At 39.6% G+C, this 17,430-nt stretch overlaps 1 protein-coding gene across 7 annotated transcripts in view; it reads right to left on the minus strand.

The window, feature by feature from the left end:
* Nucleotides 1-16,614, minus strand: part of NUCB2 (nucleobindin 2) — a 45,714-nt gene extending 29,100 nt beyond the window's left edge. For 3 of the 7 annotated variants that reach the window (XM_021685814.2, XM_021685816.2, XM_021685813.2), the window contains exons 1-2: nt 16,453-16,560; nt 11,128-11,280 (exon numbers count right to left, since the gene is read on the minus strand). The gene's annotated coding sequence lies outside the window, so the exon portion shown is untranslated. Of the gene's footprint in view, nt 1-5,572; nt 5,604-11,127; nt 11,281-13,315; nt 13,406-16,452 lie in introns of those variants that run through there. The other 4 variants (XM_021685809.1, XM_021685810.1, XM_021685811.1 and 1 more) reach the window with 4 other exon arrangements.
* Nucleotides 16,615-17,430: the final 816 nt, after the last annotated feature.

Raw genomic sequence — 17,430 nt, forward strand, 5'->3', positions numbered from 1 at the left:
CTCCCCTCTGATAACCACCAGTTTGTTCTCCATATTTAAGAGTCTGTTCTTTTGTTTGTCTTTTTTTTTTCTGTTAAAACATTTACTTCTTAATAAGGGTTCAAGAATATTAACTGTGATCATAACAAAAGAAGTGGAAGATGTTCTAACACATGAGGTAGAAAAGTAATGATACAAAAATTTCTTTAAATACCAAGATAGTGTCAAATGTGTCAGATATACATTTACAGATTTTCATAAACCTGATAATATGCAAATGTCCATACAAAATAAGGAGAGACAAGTATAAGGAGAGGTAATGGGAAGATGGGGAAACTAACCTACTTTTCTTCCAATATCTGGTCAGTAAAAATGGCCTCCTTTCCTTTATCACCCTCTTCTTCCATAAGAAGAAAAGAGATCCAAAGAAGACCCTGGGTGGAACTGTGCTGAAACTGTAGACTGATCCAACCAGGATAGGCAGATAATTTATGCTCTAAAGTCAAATGATCTGAAATTTTAAATCAGGTGATCTCAAGACTGCGTGGAAAGCATTGCACCCAAGGGCATCAGAGCCTCAGGCAAAAATACAAAGCACAGTTCTGAAACCTCTTCTACCATTCAGTAGATACAAAATAGTTTCCCTAAATTTCCAAGTCCTAAAAGGAAGCTTATCTCTCTTCTCCTGTCTCCAACAAACCAAAATTCCCATTCACACAGAGGTGGATTTTTAAACTATTGATTCATACCAGTATAGAAAAAAATTGTGGGTTGGGGGGGGGGGGGGGGGGGTGCGTGCGCGCGCGCGCGCGTGTGTGTATCAGAAAGTTTCCTGTTTCGATTGCAGGGAGAGATGCTGTTAGTGGTTAAAAAGAATGGTCATGGGTAAGAAGGGTGAAGAATACAGAAAACTGAGAGTAACTTACTTCTTCTCTTCTTGTTTCTCTATTCCTCCTTCATCTACCTTTTTCTCCGCCTTTCAACCCTCCTCTTTTACTCTTCTTCATTTTAAGTTGAAGTGTATTTCCTTAAGCTATTGTATGTATTTATTAATTTAACAAGTATTTATTAGGTACCTTCTATGTACCAGATATGCTGGATACAAAGGTAAAAACAAGAAAGACATGGCCCCATCCTTATAGGCCTCCCAATCTACTGTAGAAGGTAGCCTATAAAATACACAATTGCAATTTGATACTACCCAGAGCAATCTACACATTTAATGCAATCCCCATCAAAATATCACTAACATTTTTCACAGAGCTAGAACAAACAATCTTAAAATTTGTATGGAACCACAAAAGACCCCGAATAGCCAAAGCAGTTCTGAAAAAGAGAAACAAAATGGGAGTCATCAAGATTCCAGATTTCAAGTTATACTACAAAGCTGTAGTCATCAACAGAGTATGATAAGGGCACAAAAACAGACATATAGATCAATGGAACAGAACAGAGAACCAGAAATAGACCCACAACTAGAAGGTCAACTAATCTTCAACAAAGCAGGAAAGACTACCCAATGGAAAAAAGATAGTCTCTTCAACAAATGGTGTTGGGAAAACTGGACAGCAACATACCGAAGAATGAAACTGGACCATTTCTTACACCATACACAAAAATAAATTCAAAACGGATGGAAGACCTAAATGTGAGACAGGAAATTATCAAAATCCTAGAGGAGAACACAGGCAGAAATATCTTTGACCTCAGCCATAGCAACTTCTTACTAGACACATCACCATAGGCAAGGGAAACAAAAGCAAAAATGAACTATTGGGACTTCATCAAGATAAAAAGCAAAAGAAAAAAAGCACAGCAAAGGAAACAATCAACAAAACTTAAAAAAATTTTTTTTTAATCCAGTGGAATAGACACTTTTCCAAAAAAGACATCCAGATGGCTAACAGACACATGAAAAGATGTTCAACATCATTCGGCATCAGGGAAATACAAATCAGTATCATCTCATTGTCAGAATGGCTAAAATTAACAACACAAGAAACAACAGGTGTTGGTGAGGATGCAGAGAAAGGGGAACCTTTGGGTTGAAAACCTATATGTGAGACCTGAAACCATAAAATTTCTAGAAGAAAACAAAAGCAGTAATCTCTTTAACATCAGTTATAGAAACATCTTTCTACATGTCTCCTTTGGCAAAGGAAACAAAAGCAAAAATAAACTATTGGGACTGTACCAACATAAAATATTCTCACAGAGGGAAGGAAACCATCAACAAAATAAAAGGACAATCTACTGAATGGGAGAAGATATTTGCAAATGACGTATCCAATAAGGAGTTAATATCCAAAATATATAAAAACTTACACAACTCAACACCAAAATAATAATAATAATAATAATCCAATTTAAAAATGGGCAGAGGAGGGGTGCCTGGGTGGCTCAGTAGTTAAGCATCTGCCTTCTGCTCAGGTCATGATCCCAGGGTCCTGGGATCGAGCCCTGCATGGGGCTCCCTGCTCCACGGGAAGCGTGCTTTTCCCTCTCCCACTCCCCCTGCTTGTGTTCCCTCTCTCGCTGTGTCTCTCTCTGTCAAATAAATAAAATCTTTAAAAAAAAAAAAAATGGGCAGAGGACTCAACAGATATTTTTCCAAAGAAGACATAGAAATGGCCAACAGACACATGAAAAAATGCTCAATATCACTGATCATCAGGGAAATGCAAATCAAAACAATGAGATATTACCTCACATCTGGCAGAATGGCTAAAATAAAAAACACAAGAAATAACAAGTGTTGGCGAGGATGTGTAGAAAAAGGAACCCTCATGCACTATTGGTGGGAATGCAAGCTGGTGCAGGCACTGTGGAAAACAGTATTGTGGTTTCTCAAAAAAATTAAAAACAGAATTACTATATGATCCTATAATTCCACTGCTGGGTATTTATCCAAAGAACATGAAAACACTAATTCAAAAAGATACATGCACCCTTATGTTTACTGCAGTATTATTTATAACAGCTAAGATATGGAAGCCACCCAACTGTTGTTGATCCATTGATGAATGGATAAAGATGTGAGATATACACACCATGGAATATACACACCATGGAATATTACTCAGCCATAGAAAGAATGAAATCTTGCCATTTGCAACAACATGGATAGACCTAGAGGGTATAAGGCTAAGTGAAATAAGTCAGTCAGAGAAAGACAGATACCATATGATTTCGCCCCTCTGTGGAATGTAAGAAATAAAGCAAACAAAAAAAGAAAAAAGAGACAAACAAAAAAAGACCCTTCACTATAGAGAATAAACTGGTGGTTGCCAGAGGGGAGGTGGGTGGGAGGATGGGTAAAATAGGTGAAGGGGATTAATAGTACACTTATATTGATGAACACTGACTAATACATAGAATTGTTGAATCGTAATATTATACATCTGAAACTAATAGAACACGGTATGTTAATTATACTTGTTAAAAAAATAAAAAATTTAAAAAGGAAAAAATAGTGAGTTTTTATACATGTAAGTCCCTTGACTATTTTGTTTACTTGGGGTAAATGGTTCTAGAACAGAAAAAAAGGGAAACTGAAGCACTATTAGCAAAAGAATTACTGAACTTTGTGCCTAAATAGTACAAGGAAAAATTCCAAACCTTGCAAAAACACAAACATACTTTGTAGAAATAAAATCTTCACTTGCTCCTTATCTTGGTTGTAATATCACTAAGAGAGTGATTGAATCTAGATTCTCCTCCCTCCCAATTTCCATTTCCTGAATTTCAGTCTCTTCCTTGAAACTTTATTTCAGTTCACTTTCTTTACAGATACAGTGGCAACTGAACCACTTAACATGACAAGTATAAAGTATATTTACATAATATTTACAAAGAAAATTCTGGAAAGGAATAAAATAGTGATTTATCTAAGTAAATTAAGGAAAGGCTAGTAGTTGGGGCGCCTGGGTGGCTCAGTTGGTTAAGCGACTGCCTTCGGCTCAGGTCATGATCCTGGAGTCCCAGGATCGAGTCCCGCATCAGGCTCCCTGCTCAGCAGGGAGTCTGCTTCTCCCTCTGACCCTCCCCCTCTCATGCTCTCTCTCTATCTCATTCTCGCTCTCAAATAAATAAAATCTTTAAAAAAAAAAAAAAAAAGAAAGGCTAGTAGTTAAGAGGAAATTTTAAGACAGGTAACAAGTGGTTAAAAAAACCCAGATACATAAGGAAGGCAAAAGTGGGCCTCATGTGACAATATTGAACTTAAATGTACCTTGAGATGGATTATACTTTCACTGTGCTCACCCATCCCCCACCCCCCTCTAAAACCCTGTTTGATTCCTGGAGTCCATAGTCTCTCATGGTTCATATCCCCCTTTGATATCTCCCCCTCCATTTTCCCCTTCCTTTTCCTAATGTCCTCCATGCTATTCCTTGTGTTCCACAAATAAGTGAAACCTTATGATAATTGTCTTTCTCTGACTTATTTCACTTAGCATAATCTCCTTCAGTTCCATCCATGTTGATGCAAATGTTGGGTATTCATCCTTTCTGATGGCTGAGTAATATTCCACTGTATATATAGACCACATCTTCTTTATCCATTTATCTGTTGAAGGGCATCTCGGCTCCTCCCACAGTTTGGCTATTGTGGACATTGCTGCTATGAACACTGGGGTGCATATGCCCCTTCTTTTCACTACATCTGTAGTGAAAAGGCACATACTGCATGGAGCACTGGGTGTTATATGCAAACGATGAATCATGGAACACTACATCAAAAAGTAATGATGTACTGGATGGTGAATAACATAATTAAAAAAAATTATAATTAGAAAAAGGAGATGTAGGCGCCTGGGTGGCTCAGTCGTTAAGCGTCTGCCTTCGGCTCAGGTCATGATCCTGGGGTCCTGAGATTGAGCCCCGCATCGGGCTCCCTGCTCAGCGGGAAGCCTGCTTCTCCCTCTCCCACTCCCCCTGCTTGTGTTCCCTCTCTCACTGTGTCTCTGTCTGTCAAATAAATAAAATCTTTAAAAAAAAAAAAAAAGGAGATGTATTATACTTTCAACATAAATTTACTTCCTAATGATACCATTAGGATAACTTATCTGTCTTTTTAGTACCTTGTATAAGGCAAATGGCTCAATTAATGTTAGCTCTTTTTAACACATCCATAAATTGTACAAGAAACATCTATTGAGCATTTATGAGTAATTTTAAAAACTAACCAGACTTCTAAAGGAATTAGAAAAAGAAAAGCAAAGCCCAAAGTTAGTAGAAGGAAGGAAATAATAAAGATCAGAGCAGAAATAAATGAAATAGACATAGACAACAAAAGGGTTGAGGGGTGGGGAGAAAGATCAACAAAACCAAGAACTAGTTCTTTGGTAAGATTAACAAATTGATAAACCTTTAGCCAGACTCATCAAGAAAAAAAGAGGGAGGACTCAAATAAATAAGATCAAAGATGAAAGAAGAGAAATAACAAGCAACACAACAGAAATATAAAAGATTGTGAGACTAGATGAAAAATTATATGCCAACAAACTGGACAACCTAGAAGAAATTGATAAAGTCCTAGAAACATACAATCTTCCAAAACTGAATCAGGAAGAAATAAAAAATCAGAACAGACCAGGGTGCCTGGGTGGCTCAGTCAGTTAAGCATCCAACTCTTGATTTTGGCTCAGGTCATGATCCCAGGGTCCTGGGATCAAGTCCCACATCGGGCTCTCTGCTCAGCAGGGAGCCTGCTTCTCCCTCTGCCTGCCGCTCCCCCTGCAGGTGCTCGCTCTCTGACAAATGAATAAATAAAATCTTTTTAAAAATTTTTAAAAAAATAAAAAAGAGTTAATACCCATTCTTAAAAAATAGAAGAGGAAGCAGGTACCTGGGTGGTTCAGTTGGTTAAGCATCCAACACTTGATTTCAGGGTCACGATCTCAAAGTTGTGAGATCAAGCCCCATGTCGGGCTCCACACTCAGTGGGGAGTCTGCTTGAGATTCTCTCTATCCCTCTCCCTCTGCCTCTGCCCCTGCTCTTTCTCTCTCTCTAAAGTAAATAAATAAATCTTAAAAAAAAAAAGGGGGGGGACACCTGGGTGGCTCAGATGGTTAAGTGTCTGCCTTTGGCTCAGGTCATGATCCCAGAGTCCTGGGATCAAGTCCCACATCGGGCTCCTTGCTCAGCAAGAAGCCTGCTTTTCCTTCTGCCTGCCACTCCCCCTGCTTGTGCTCTCTCTCTCTCTCTCTCTGGCAAATAAATAAATAAAATCTTAAAAAAAAAAAAAAAAAGTAAAAAAAAAAATAGAAGAGGAAGGAAAACTTTGAAATTCATTCTATTAGACCAGCATTACCCTGATATCAAAGCCAGACAAAGACACCCTAAAAAAAGAAAACTACAGACCAATATCCTAATGAACACAGATGCAAAAATCCTCAACAAAATATTAGCAAATCAAATTCAACCATACATTAAAAGGATCATTCACCACTACCAAGTGGGGTTTATTCCAGGGATGCAAAGATGGTTTAATATCTGCAAATCAACCAACATGACACACCATGTTAAAAAAATGAAAGATAAAAACCATACGATCATCTCAACAGATGCAAAAAAAAGCATTTGACAAAATTCAACATCCATTCATGATAAAAATTCTCAACCAAATGGGTTTAGGGGGAACATACCTCAATATAATAAAGAACAGATATAACAAACCCTCAGCTAACATCATACTCAATGGCGAAAAACTGAAAGCTTCTCCTCTAAGATTAGGAACAAGACAAAGTATGTTCACTCTTGCTACTTTTAGTCAACATAGTAGTGGAAGTTCTAAGCAATCAGACAGAAAATGAAAAAAAAAGGCATCCAAATTGGCAAGGAAGAAGTAAAACTGTAACTATTTGCAGGTAACATGGCATTATATGTAGAAAACCCTAAAGACTCCACCAAAAAAAAGTTAGAACTAATTAATGAATTCAGTAAAGCTGCAGGATACAAAATTAATATACAGGAATCTGTTGTTCCTATACACAAAGAATAAAGTAGCAGAAAGAGAAATTTAATAATAAACATTTACAGTTGCATTAAAAAGAATAAAAGACCTAGAAATAAATTTAACTAAGGAGATAAAAGAATTGAACTCTGAAAACTGTAAGAAGACATTGATGAAAGAAATTGAAGATAACATGAACGGAAAGATATACCATGCTTATGGATTAGAAGAATTAATATAGTTAAAATGTCCATACTACCCAAAGCAATCTATATTCAATGCAATCCCTATCAAAATACCAATAGTACTTTACACAAAACTGGAACATAATCCTAAAATTTGTATAAACCCATAAAAGACCTTGACTAGCCAAAGCAATCTTTTTTTTTTTTTTTTTTTTAATTCAGAAAGAGATAGAGAAAGAGCACAAGCAGGACGAGGGGCAGACGGAGAGGGAGAATCCCAAGCAGACTCCACGCTGAGCGCAGAGCCCCATGCAGGGCTAATCCCAGGACCCTGAGATCATGACCTGAGCTGAAATCAAGAGTCAGATGCTTAACCAACTGAGCAACCCAGGCACCTGCCAAAGCCATCTTGAGAAAGAAGAACAAAGCTGAAAGTATCACAATCCCAGATTTTTATGCTATAATACAAAGTTACAGTAATCAAAACAGTATGGTATTGGCACAAAAATAGACACATAGATCAGCAGAACAGAATAGAGAGCCCAGGGGTGCCTGGGTGGCTCAGTCCATTAAGCATCTGCCTTCAGCTTAAGTAATGATCTCAGGGTCCTGGGTTCAAGCCCCTCATCAGGCTCCCTGCTCAGCAGGGAGTCTGCTTCTCCCTCTCCCTCTGCCCCTTCCCACTGCTCATGCTGCCTCTCTCTCTCAAATAAATAAATAAAATATTTAAAGAAAAGAAAAAAAAAGGATACAGAGCCCAGAAATAAACCCATGCTTATACAGTCAATTAATCTACAACAGGGATGCCTGGGTGGCTCAGTCAGTTAAGTGTCTAACTCTTCATTTGGCTCAGGTCATGATCTCAGGGTTGTGAGACTGAGCCTCAGGTGAGGCTTGTGCTGAGCGTGAAGCCTGCTTAAGATTCTCTCTCTCCCTGGGGTGCCTGTGTGGCTCAGTTGGTTGAGCAGCCAACTCTCAGTTTAGGCTCAGGGCATGATCTCAGGGTTGTAAGATCAAGCCCTGCATCAAGCCCTGCATCGGGTTCCCCACTTAGCAGGAAGTCTGCTTGAGATCTCTCTCTCTCTCTCTCTCCCTCTCCCTCTTCTCCTCCCCTGCTTGTATGCATGTGTTCTCTCTCTCTCTCTCAAATAAAAAAATAAATATTAAAAAAAAATAGGGTCTCTCCCTCTCCCTCTCCCCCTAACCCCCACTTGCACACACTCCCTCTCCCTCTTAAAAAAAAAAAAAAAACACTAATCTGTGACAAAGGAGACAAGAATATACAATGGGGGAAAGACAGTCTCTTCAATAAATGGTTTTGGTAAAACTGGACAGCTATAAGCAAATGAATGAAACTAGACCATTTTCTTATACCATACACAAAGATAAATTCAAAATGGATTAAAGATCTATATGTGAGACCTAAAACCATAAAAATTCCTAGGAAAAAAAAAGCAGGCACTCTTCTCTTTGACATCAGCCTTAGAAATATTTTTCTAGATATGTCTCCTTTGGCAAGGGAAACAAAAGCAAAAATAAACTATTTGGACTACATCAAATTAAAAAGCTTTTGCACAGTAAAGGAATCCATCAACAAAATAAAAAGGCAATCTACTGAACGGGAGAAGATATTTGCAAATGATATATCCAATAAGGAGTTAATATCCAAAATATATAAAGAACTCATACAACTTGATAGCAAAAAAACAAATCGGATTCAAAAAAGAGCACAGGACCTGAACAGACATTTTTCCAAAGAAGACAGACAGATGGCCAACAGACACCTGAAAAGATGCTCAACATCATTCATCATCAGGGAAATACAAATCAAAACCACATTGACGTATCACCTCACACCAATCAGAATAGCTAGTATCAATAAGAAATAACAAGTGTAAACCAAAATATAGAGAAAAGGGATCTCTTGTGCACTGTTGGTGGGAATGTAAATTGGTACAATCACTAGAAAAACAGCATGAAGGTTCCTCAAAAAATTAAAAATGAAATACCACGTGATCTAGTAATTCCACTGCTGGGTATTTATTCAAAGAAAATGAAAACACTAATTTGAAAAAACTATATGCACCCCTGTTTACTGCAGCATTATTTACAACAGTGAAGACATGGAAGCAACCTCAGTGTCCACTGATAGATGAACAGATAAAGAAAATGTGGTATATATCCTGGAATGTTACTCAGCCATAAAAAAGAACAAAATCTTGTCGTTTGCAACAACATGGATATACCTAGAGGGTATTATGCTAAGTGAAATAAATCAGATGAAGAAAGTCATATCCCGTATGATTTCACTTATATGTGGAATCGAAAAAACAAAATGGGGGCACCTGGGTGGCTCAGTCGGTTAAGCATCTGCCTTTGGCTCAGGTCATGATCCCAGGGTCCTGGGATCAAGCCCCACATCAGGCTCCCTGCTCAGTGGAGAGTCTGCTTCTCCCTCTCCCTCTGCCCCTCCCCCTGCTCGTGCTCTCTGTCTCTCTCTCTCTCCCTCCCTCTCTCTCACTCTCGCTATCTCAAATAAATAATAAAATGAGGGGCGCCTGGGGGCTCAGTCGTTCAGCGTCTGCCTTCGGCTCAGGTCATGATCCCAGGGTCCTGGGATCGAGCCCCGCATCGGGCTCCCTGCTCAGTGGGAAGCCTGCTTCTCCCTCTCCCACTCCCCCTGCTTGTTGTGTTCCCTCTCTCAGTCTCTCTCTGTCAAATAAATAAATAAAATCTTTAAAAATAATAATAATAATAAATAATAAATAATAAAATGAAATCTTTAAAAACAAAAAAATAAATAAATAATAAAAAACAAAATGAATGAACAAACAAAAACAGATTCATAAATCCAGAGAACAAACTGGTGGCTGCCAAGTGGAAGGGAAGTAGAAGGATGGGTAAAATAGGTGAAAGGAATTAAGAGATACAAACTTCTAGTTACAAAATAAATAATCATGGGGATGAAAAGTGCAGCACAGGGAATATAGTCAGTAATAGTGTAATAACTTTGTATGGTGAGAGATGGTAAGTACACTTATTGGAGTGAGCACTGGGTAATATATAAAACTGATAAATCGCTATGTTGTATACCTGCAACTAATAACATTGTCAGTTATATTTCAATAATAAAAATAATAGTAATAACCAGAACAAATACTCAATAAGACAGGAAAGCTTCTATAATGAATCACAGGCTAAAAGTAAAAAAAAAAAGAAACATAATTTATTAGATTAAAGTTATTCATTTTGAAGACAATGATCAGACAAAGCTCTTCTGTGGCAATTACAGAAGCTTCTGCAAGTGGTTATCATAGCTTATAGATCTCAGAGATGAAAGAGGAAAAAATGATCCATAGTATGGCAGAGACTCCGATTTCCTGCCAATATCCAAATCGTCCCTTCCTTCTCAGTAACAAAAGCCCAATTTTATTCAGGGTAGCTATGTATCCAGCTACATTTCCCTGCTTCCCTGGTAACCTGAGCTTTGGTTTGGGGAAGTCTCCTTAAAGGAAGAGGATCCCTCTTTGTCTTTGCCTTGCTGCCTGGAACTGGGTTGTGATGATTAGAACTCTGGCAGCTATCCTGGACTACAAGGACCAGTGCCACACCTTAGGAATGGCAGATCAAAGAACTGGGAAAAGCTTAGGTCCCTGATAACTTTATGAAACTACTATACCTATCCTAGACAACCTACTTCAAGAATTATTTTACATGAGGGGCACCTGGGTGGCTCAGTCAGTTAAGCATCTGCCTTCAGCTCAGGTCATGATCCTGGGATCCCAGGATCGAGCCCTGCATCGGGCTCCCTGCTCAGTGGGGAGTCTGCTTCTCTCTCTGCCCCTCACCCTGCTTGTGCTCTCTCTTTCTCTCTCTCTCTCTCTCATTCTCAAATAAATGAGTAGAATCTTTTAAAAAAAATTATTTTACATGAGAAAATAAATATTGTGTGTTTAAGCCATCATTAAATCTGTTTTTATTTTTTGCTGTCTTAACTGATCACTTACCTTCAGATAAGTAAAGAATTTTTATCTCCTTTTTACAGATCAGGCAACTGAGATCCAGAGAGGTAAGATGACTTGCACAATATCAAATTAGTGAAGAGGTGGGTCTTGGCTCCTAGGTCAATGCTTTTTCACTAAAAACTGACTCAACAAGTGCTAAATGTAAAAAAAAATGAAATAAAAACAGATTAAATATAAACATAAATTTAGCCTTATTACAGTGGTAATGGCATATGATAGTATATATATTTGTCACATCCTATAAATAGAAAAAGTACCAAATTTTTACAGTGTGGAAGGAGACTAAATTATATCAAAATCCAGTGGAGAGGGGAGAGAGAAATATTAAATAAACAGAATCAAAGACCACAATAAACAAAGATTTGGGTTTAAGATGCCAAGGCTTTACCATATCACTCCCCTTGTAAATAAGAAGAATTCAGACTAAAAGCTTATTTTCCTCAACAATGAGACTTCAAGATATAGGTTAAGTTTTCTCCTTAGAGCCTTAACTGAAATTTTTCTTAAAATCCTTAACTAGAATCTTTCTTTACTCTTACCACCACTTTAAAAAATTAACCTTGGCCCCAGTCTCAGTCACAGAGATCAGTAATAAAGTAAAATAGCTCAAATTTTCTTTTTTGAAACCCCACTACCTGTCAAATAGGTAGTTGGCTCATGTGCAAACTCACTGGTGAACAAAAGGAATTATTTCTAAGCAGTCTATAAAGAAAATAAGCAAATAAAATATCTTCAGATTTTAAGAAGACATATATTTCTTTCTTTTTATGGTATATTAACATAAAATCATCTAAGCAGGAGAGTGATCATGCACGTTATATGTAAAAAAAAGGCATATGACTTTTATTAACACAGCATGGTCAAAAATAAACAACAGATTGAATCCTTATCACTCCCAATTACTGGCAAGCTATTTGCCTCTCTGATTCTCAAATTTTCTGCCTATAAACTGCCTATAAACTGAACTAATACTTCTTCGTAAGTTTTTGATTGGCTGAAATAAGAATGAATACATGGTAATTAGCACAAAGCATGGCAATCATAAATGCTCAGTAAATATTAATGCCTTCTGTGTCTTGAAAATGAAATAGCTATAAAAAGTAATAAAAATCTGTTCTGTAAACACGCAAAGTTATAAAACCTAAAGAGCAATATACCAGTTTGACATACAACCTTTAAATGTCATTTTTGGCAAGGCTGCATTAGAACTCTCCTCTGAGCATTGCCACAGCCAAAGTCCTGATGCAGCTGTAGGCCAATGACAAGAATACATCCAACAAAAGAGGAATACAATCTCTTCCTCCCTGGGATTAAAACAAGAGTCCCAGGTTTCTTTCTCCAAGGCACTGCCCTTGGCCAGGAAACCTGGGTTGGTTCTTCTTCCTGTCAATGTCATAATTCTAACTGTGAAAAGGAGCAGGGTGGAGAAAAATAAATGGCTTCTGAGGGACACCAGTACCCTAGTACTCAACTCCATTTTTCCACTTAAAAATGAGAGTCCACAGGAAAGCTACTCAACTCCATTTTTCCCCTTAAAAATGAGAGTCCAGGGGCGCCTGGGTGGCTCAGTTGGTTAAGCGACTGCCTTCGGCTCAGGTCATGATCCTGGAGTCCCGGGATCGAGTCCCGCATCGGGCTCCCTGCTCTGCGGGGAGTCTGCTTCTCCCTCTGACCCTCCCCCCTCTCATGTGCTCTCTCTCATTCTCTCTGTCTCAAATAAATAAATAAAATCTTTAAAAAAAAAAAAAAAAAAAAATGAGAGTCCACAGGAAAGCAAGATTCAAAGTAAAGTATCAGATGTATGACCAACTTAGCTGGACTCCAACCCTTCCATGAATGAAGACATTAGTATAGCTATTCAGGTGCCTGGCTGGCTCAGTCAGTGGAGCATGCAACTCTTTATCTCGGGGCTGTGAGTTCGAGCCCCACTTAGGGCATAGAGATTACTTAATTAAAAAAATATATTTTTTTAAATGAGAGTCCAAAGGAAAATGAGATTCAAAATAAAGCATCAGATGTATGACCAGCTGAGCTGTATCAAGACATTAGTATAGATATTAATGTCTTTGATGCTCTTATCTGTAGAAAAGGACACCAACCAAGGACACCATCATATTGCCTTTCTTTTTTCAATCTTAATTGGTTACAGTATCCTTGATAATAGACTTACTTAATGAAAGCAGATACTGTTTCTCATCTGTGTCACTCAATAAACAAATGTATTAAAATTACAATGTCTCGGGCGCCTGGGTGGCTCAGGTGGTTAAGCGTCTGCCTTTGGCTCAGGTCATGATCACGGGGTCCTGGGATCGAGCCCTGCATCAGGTTCCCTGCTCAGCGGGGAGCCTGTTTCTCCCTCTCCTTCTCCTGCTCCCCTGGTTGTGCTCTCTTGCTCTCTCTGTCAAATAAATAAATAAAATCTTTTTAAAAAAATTTAAAATTACAATGTCTCCATTATTCATATATACTGTACTTTGGATAACTAAAATACAATATGCCAAAAAGCTCTGCCAAATTAAAAAAAAAATAATTTAAAAAAATGTTTTAAAAAGCTCTGCCAAAAATAAAAGCATACAACTGCTATCTCAATTTCCACTAGGTTGCTTTAAAATTTTTAAAACAGAATTCTGGGACCAGAAATGATCTCAGAGGTGGTTTGGTTCAGACCCAACTTTTACAAAAGGTTATAAAGCATAAGGAAGCTAACTGACCTCGCCAAAACTATTTGACAGAGCCAGGATTGGAATCTGGCCATCAAATTCTAATCAGGAATAATTTTCACCATTTCATGTTTTTTTTTAACTTTGGATTGAAAATCAATAAGTGATTGAGATTTTTTCCTTAAATAAATTATTTGAAATTGTTAGGAGTCTGTTTTTTAAAGTCTATAAGCTAATTGCACATATCCAACGTAAAAATAACAAATGTCCCCCCTTCTAGACTTTCAGATATTTAGTAAAAGGCGAAAGATTTATGTGTTTTGAAGAGAAACCGGAGTATTAGACCTTCAGATATTTAGAAAGAGTTAATCATCTATCATACCAAATACAGTCAACTCAATTACTCACGATACTTAAAAGATTATCCACTTCAGGGATTACTTTCAATGCATGTTAAAATCCTATATTTGATTCCTCCAGCTACCCAATACTTAAAAGCGTATTTTCCTCATTCATCAAAAGGACCCTTAGAAAGTAGAAAGCAACTTAAATATTATTCTAAATAACAAAATTAATTAGATATATCTATAGAGATATACAACATATCCCCAAACAGACACTGGTATTGATTATGCTGATAGTCTATATTAGCAACCATGATTAATAACTAGTGTTTTGAAAGGTACCCTCATTGTTTTCATTGTGCATTTCGTTTTAACTGGTATTTACAGGGCACAAACCAACTTGGCAAAAGTTGAACAGTAAGTACCGATGGGCAGATTAAGGTGAACAGAGCAGGGACTTAGGCCATGCAAGATGGGTATATTAAGACTGTTGGAAGAGAACAGCACTAGTAACCACAAGGAGGCGGAAATGAATTTTTCACTAGCAAGTTAGACCGGATCATGGAGAGTTTAGAGAACAAGATGAGAAACAAGAGTTTCCATGTTCACCCCAATCACAAGAGTAATAGTATTTGAGATTTCTCATTCTAAATTTCCTTTTTTTTTTTTTAAATTTTGGGCCCTATTAACTGAGGAACATTTGTTGAGACATTTGTTCAGCATTTATTGAACTTGCTGATCAAGTTTTATGAAACAAGAACTTGCATTCAACTTCAATCAAGATGAATCCTGAGATAATATCTATGAGGGACAAGATGCAAAAATGTAGATATTGCCTAACTATTCAACAGAATTCACCAGGGAAGGCCCTAAGAAACAAAAATTTAAATAAATCATAAAAGAATCTATAGGTTATAGGATCCAAATCGATTATACCTATAGTCATTCAACTTTTAACTAATTCCTTAAAGCAAATGTTTCCTCAATTCTTTCAATTCTTACAGGGCAAGTCCAGAATCTCCTTCAAACTATCAGAAATATTTGCATCAGTTCCTCTATTAACCATTCTACTTTTAATAAATTCCTTAAAGCAACTGTCCCAGCATTTTTTTTCCGATTCTTTAGAGAAAGTCCAGAATCTCCTTCAGACAGAATTGACTATCAGAAATATTTGCATTTAACCTCCTTCCCCCTTTTTTAGCCAAGAGAATAGTAAGTGGTTTGATGTTCATATTCATCCATGAATTTAATAGCATTAATAAAAGGCTTAGATGGGAGCACTTACTTATTCAATTGTGTAAATGTATATTATCCAATTTAGGAGTTTAGTGGACACTCTGGAGAATCTCAAGAGGTTCTGTCTCCCAAAACTCAGAATAATGGTTCAAGGGTCATGTTCATATTTTCTCCCTCCTCCTTTCCCTCTCTCCCTGTTCCTGTCTCTGTCTCGATATTATAAAATATCCGGATATTGTGGGACGCCTGGGTGGCTCAGTCCATCAAGCGACTGCCGACGGTTCAGGTCATGATCCCAGGGTCGTAGGATCGAGCCCCATGTCCGGCTCTCTGCTCAGCGGGAACCTGCTTCTCCCTCTCCCTCTGCCTGCCGCTCTCCCTGCTTGTGCTCTCTCTCTCTGACAAATAAATAAAATCTTAAAAAAAAAAAATCTGGATATTGTAAAATAATTGCCACCCAAGACCAACTGCCAGCACCGACCACAACAATAACTACATTTGTTCGCGGAGTTACCATTTAGGAAGTGCAACAAGAAAGTACTATCTCCGAAACAGAAAGAGCTCATCTCACAGCAATTATTTCTCACTTAAGGGAAAACAATACCACAGCTGACACGAACTTTCTCTAAGTGTCAAGGGTTGCGGGGTTAACAGACCGGCAGAAGAGCAGGATTCGCCGGCCTAGTTTTGCTTGACCGCTCCGGGGGTGATGTGCATCAGCAGGGAACGTGGGTACACCCCCCTTCTCAGTGGGCACCTCCTTCGCCCATCGACCTGCCAAGGCGAGGCTGGACCCTGTCGGGGTCTCGGTCCTGCACTCACCCACGCCTGCTCCCGGCCAAGAGCCTACCACCTTCAGCTACCCCAAAGAAAGCTTGAGTGCCCTGCTGCGAGTGGAGTGGAAAAAGGGACCCCACGCCTCGGGTTGCAACTGGAAGCGCCCCTCCACCGGTGCCCGCCCACTGTGCGGTTTCCCCCGCCATTCTCACTGCAGGGTAGGGCAGGCGAAGCCCTGAGCCCTATCTCAGGACCCGCTCCAGCCTCCCGCCGCGCTGATCCGCACCCACCTCGGGCCCCCGGCCTTACCAAGCCGGGTCTCGGCGCTCGAGGCTCCGCCTGCTGAATGCACGCAGTACATAAACCTGTCTCTCCAGCCCCCCGCCCGCGTCTTTGCTCTGGACCTCTGTTGACCGCGCGCTCCCGCCTCTTCGCTGCCTTGGCGACAGCCCCCGCCCCTCCGACAGCCTCTGATTGGTCCGATTAGGATCGCGGAAGTTGCCGATTGGCGGGGGTGGAGACGAGGCCGCGCCCGCTGGCTGAGAGGCGGGCGGTGTGGAACAGGAACTCGAAGGAGCCTGGGGGAGCTGAAGCCAAGAGGGACGTGGCGCTCTGCGAGGCGGGCGGGGAAGCCGCGCCCCTTCCCTCTCTAGCTTTCATGGAGAAGCCTGCGAAGCAGGAATTTGGGCGGGTGAGGTGCTGTCCCGGGATCGGGACAAAGCCCCAGGGATCGCCCTCCCCTTGGCCGCTGGCCTGCGCCGGCAGCGCCCAGACCGGTCAGAGATAGGCTGCCAGGCCCATTTTCGCCTATAGGCCTCGCTCGGGGGAACACCCCCGGCCTCCTCCTAGCGGGAATCTTTTCTGGTATTCGCATCCTCACCAGCCGTGGTGGTGCATGCAGGGCCCTCAGCCACCGAGCTTGATTGCTTTTTACTACCCCTTCTCCCATCTCTCACACCCTTCTGCGCACATTATCTCTTTTCTCCACAGCCTCCGCTCCTAGAACTGAGGCATTACTCCACTCCCCCTCACTTTAAAGGTGGGAAAACAGGCTCAAAGATATACGTGGTTCGAGGGTTAGAGAAGCTTTTGGACCCTCGAAGCTGATTCCAAAGCATGTCTGCCAAGTAATAGTACCGCCCAAAACAAGTTTTCTAGCTTGCAAAAAATGGTATCTATCTCAGAGTTGTTAGTGAAGATTAGATGAGTAAAACATTGCAGAAAACCAGTACAGAACCTGCTGCATGTATGTTAATCATGGTTGCTTC

Source organism: Neomonachus schauinslandi, chromosome 11, assembly GCF_002201575.2.
Source record: "Neomonachus schauinslandi chromosome 11, ASM220157v2, whole genome shotgun sequence".
Taxonomy (NCBI): domain Eukaryota; kingdom Metazoa; phylum Chordata; class Mammalia; order Carnivora; family Phocidae; genus Neomonachus; species Neomonachus schauinslandi.